This window comes from Dendrobates tinctorius, unplaced genomic scaffold (assembly GCF_039654945.1).
Source record: "Dendrobates tinctorius isolate UK_male_01 unplaced genomic scaffold, ASM3965494v1 ptg000031l, whole genome shotgun sequence".
In the NCBI taxonomy this organism is placed as follows: domain Eukaryota; kingdom Metazoa; phylum Chordata; class Amphibia; order Anura; family Dendrobatidae; genus Dendrobates; species Dendrobates tinctorius.
The window spans coordinates 3,580,599-3,584,872 of NW_027361699.1; the positions used below are offsets into that span (position 1 = coordinate 3,580,599).

The 4,274-nt window shown below is 43.3% G+C and overlaps 1 pseudogene; it reads right to left on the reverse strand.

The window, feature by feature from the left end:
• Window positions 1-1,256: 1,256 nt before the first annotated feature.
• Window positions 1,257-2,672, reverse strand: LOC141086305 (polymerase delta-interacting protein 3 pseudogene; annotated as a pseudogene).
• Between the last annotated feature and the right edge of the window lie 1,602 nt (window positions 2,673-4,274).

The following is a 4,274-nucleotide window of genomic DNA, read 5'->3' on the forward strand; positions in this document are numbered from 1 at the left end:
TGACAAAGGGTCCCCCCATAATTTCAAATCAGCAAAGTCTAAACAAACTGCTATGGTCTGAAATCAATAGCCAGGGAAGGGGGCAAGGAAATTGGACCTTCTTCAAGAACATCAGCCCTCAGCTGCCCCAGAAATGGTGCATAAATAATATGCGTCAATTCTGGTGCTAGGCCTTGCTCTTCCCACTTGATCTTGTGTGGTGGCATTTGGGGTAATATTTGTGGCGTTGATGTCAGCTTTGTATTGTAAAAAATGAGGATAAATGAACTCATGGAGATCAACATCCAACACTGCGGAGACACCATCACATGTTTCTCAACGCAGTGATTCTAGAGCAGTGCCCCCATCCTTTATGGGAAATATGTCAACATATGCAAAACACAAGCCGCGGAGGCACCATCACATGTTTCTCTACGCAAGCAATGACTAGCCAGGTCTTTCCCTGGGAAGGAACAACCATGGGAAGGGCAGTCTCCAATGAAGGAAACCACCTAGGCCAAAACATGGTATCCATCCACAGACAGCTGTTTCTGGGTATTGCCCCTCATCAGATGAGGTTGATAGAAAACCACAATCTGTGTCCTCACAGCATTCCTGTGTACACATCTCAGTATTTAGATCACTATTAGCGTGATCTATTTCTAATCATCGTTTCCCTGTATTCCGATCACAGATAGTACAACATGCTTCAGCCACAGGGCAATAAGTATTGCCTTCAATTGTAGAGTTCTGGATGACATTTTCATAGTGTGAAACATTAATTAGGCATAAAAACATTATTGGCCTGGAACACAGTCGGTGGACATTTAGAAATCCCCCCATTTACTGGAATATGCAGGTCTTCACATCCATTAGTAGGAATCCAGATATTAAAACTACAAAACAACAAAGATTATCTTTTAATTAGAAACAGATTATTGAAGAAATTTAAACAAGTTATTTAACATTTAGCCTACTTTGACATAACAGTCAAACCATAATCGTGCTGTATCAGAATAATAGAGCAAGGGGAACTTTAAATACTTTATGCACTAACACAACTGCCCCACAACAAAGGTGAACTGTACTACAAGGATAGGATCCGGATTGACTGTCCAATGTCTGATGCCAGACTCCTTCAAACATCAACTACATAGTGGAGATCAGTGCTAAAGAAAACCCAAGAAGCAAAATAAAGGATTTTTTTAAGGAGCCTCTGGGCCCATATTTGAATTGGGAATATCTCTTATTACAGTCACAAATTTGTGGTGGTCTCATCAGAGTTTAATCTTAAATGCAGTTGGTTGGATGACTGCTGATGACCCTGAGGAATTAAAGAGTGTTTTCAAGATATTATCAGGATAAACTTCAGCAGGAGTATTTGAAGCAACAATAGAGGAGGAGGAGGTTGTGTTTCTTGTAGATTCACCTTCCTTTTTTGATGGGGAGTCACTTAATCTTAAGGCCCCGTCACACTAAGCGACTTACCAGCGATCCCGACACCGATATGAATGTGTCAGGATCGCTGTTAAATCGCTATGTGATCGCTGGTGAGCTGTCACACAGACAGCTTCACCAGCGATCAGCACAGCGATGCCGAGTGCCCGGCATCGCTGGCCATCCTGTAAAAAATAGAATCAAAATAAAAAATATAGTTATTCTCACCTTCCGATGTCGCGTTCAGCCATCCCGCCTCTCTCCACGCTCCGGTCCCAGTGATCCTTTGCGAGAATGACCGCGAGATGTCACAGTCTCGCGGGATAACAAAGTCTCGCGGTCATTCGTGCAAAGGATCACTGGGACCAGAGCGTGGAGAGAGGCGGGATGGCTGAACGCGACGTCGGAAGGTGAGAATTACTATATTTTTTATTTTTTTAATTATTTTTTACACCTGATCGCTGGTCTCCCGCCTGTCACACGCAGCGATGCGTGCTGGCCAGCAGGAGACCAGTGACCAAAGAAATGTCCAGAGATTTCTTCCAGCGATCAGCGATACCGGCAGGGGGGCCGCTCGCTGATCGCTGTCACACACAGCGATCTCGCTGGTGAGATCGCTGTTATGTCACAAAAGTTGTGACTCAGCAGTGATCTCGCTACCGAGATTGCTTAGTGAGACGGGGCCTTTAGAAGTATGGGCTGGTCTGATGTTATCACACTATCATTCAAATGTAGATTGCATTTCATTGGCTGTCCATCTAGGTATCTGTTGTTGTATTTTTTGTAGGCACCAACTGCATCTTCTTTTCTTACAAACACAACCTCTGCAGCTCCAGAACTCAACAAGATGGCACGCTTCAATGCACCGCATAAACAGAAAAGCTACACGACATCTTCCTCTGTGACTCTTGGATGCAAATTATTAACAGTCATTTTTGTGCCTTCTAAAGGGCTAAAGACAGACTCTTTAGGAGTTGGCCCTACTGAAGACGATCGTCCTTTGTGACAAGTGTCTGTGACATGTTGATTAGAGATTTTGTGTGCAATAAAGGTGGCCAAGTGTTGTGCTGAGTAGACATGGGAGCTGTGTATGCATCATTCTGTAACACTTTAGTAAGAGGTAAAGTTTACCCAAGAGAAAATGAATTTCCAGACATTCCTGGCCTTTTTTGCACAGTGTTGGCAGCTGTGGTCTTCATCTTCTTGGTAGGAATTTGGGAAAGTTCCAAGCCATCATCAATACCATCATCGTCCATATCTTGTGAGGATATCTATGGTTTCCCAGGTTCGTAGTTAACTACGATTATTCACATTGCTTTAAAAGTGTTCATTATACCAGAAGAAATAGTTTTCATCTGTGAAATTTAGAAGGTCTTGGTAATATTTATGGGTGAAGATGAACAACCTTGTGCCACGGGTAAGTCGATAGTTACGGCAGGTGCACTCCTCTTTAAACTTTGTTTGTCATGAGCATCCATCAGTTTGGTTGGTCTTCCCCCAACACTGATCTGCTGCTCTCTAGAATTCAGCATCTCACTAGCATCTTGCACTTTACCCTTTATACAGAAACGTGCATCTTTGGCAAACAAATTCTCATGGGGATCTTTTATGCATAGCTTTTACACCTATATTCTGACAGGCATCAAACGCATTATGGTAATAGGTGGTGGGTAAATGACTAAACATTGTAGGCTGGATCCTGGATCTCAGACCTCCCATAGCCTCCCTGTTATTAATCCTGTACGTTCCCATTCCTGCCGTCACAATGCCCCTTTTCCAGATCACTTCATCAAACAACACGTCCACCATATTTCTGCTACAAAACTGCACCTTCCCAGCAGCAATGGTGTATCAAACCACATTATTATTTTTAAGGGTGTTTATGATGCCAGTAAAAAAAAATGTTTACACAGTATGTTGATGTGTATCTCCCAGGGGAAATGTTTGTCAGCCCATACACCTACTTCATGGGCACTGCAAGTATAGGAGACCCGCTCCTTTAAACTGGGAAACATTTTTAGGAGGCCATCGTCCACATTTATTCCAAGAAGGATTGGGGTGCGTGCAAATTTTAGGCAGGTCATGTAATTATGGTGCAGGGCAGGCCTTGCATTCAATGCATAAGCAAGCAGTAAGTTAGGACCAAATGAATAATGGGAACAATGGTTTCATGTGGACATCCAGGACATCAGTTCAAAGGTTTATTGGGATGCGTGAAACTTTGGTGCAGGGTAGACCTTGCATTCAATGCATTGCACCAAATGAATAATGGGAACTTTTTTTCATGAGGACATCCAGTACCTCGGTTCAAAGGATTATTGGGGTGCATGTAATTTTGGTGCAGGGCAGGCCTTGCATTCAATGCATAAGAAACAGTATGGGAGGACCAAATGAATAATAGGAACTTTGGTTTCATGTGGACATCCAGGAAATCGGTTCAAAGTCTTATTGGGGTGTGAGTAACTTTGGTGCAGGGTAGGTGTCATGATCCAGGCTGGGCTTTGAGTCCCGTCTCCCTCTTTCCCAGTCTGGTCATGTCAGGGGTTAACTTTTTTCTGCCTAGTTTTGGTGTCAGGTCTGTTATTTCTCTCTATTGTATCTTGCAGGCATTGTCAGTTATATTTTTTGCCTACGGCATCAGTAGCTGACTCTGGTTATACACTGATTTGTCCTTCTGGGTTTTGCAGACTGTGCCCGTGTCTGTCTGTTCTTCCTGACTCAGTGTTTCCCTTCATGTTTGGACTCCTTGGTAACTAACTCTGCTTTGGCTATGACCTGTTTTTGCCTCTTGCTTCTGGCATCTTTGCTTCTGACCGGTACTGACCTTTTTGGTGTTCTTCTGACTCTGTTCTTGATTC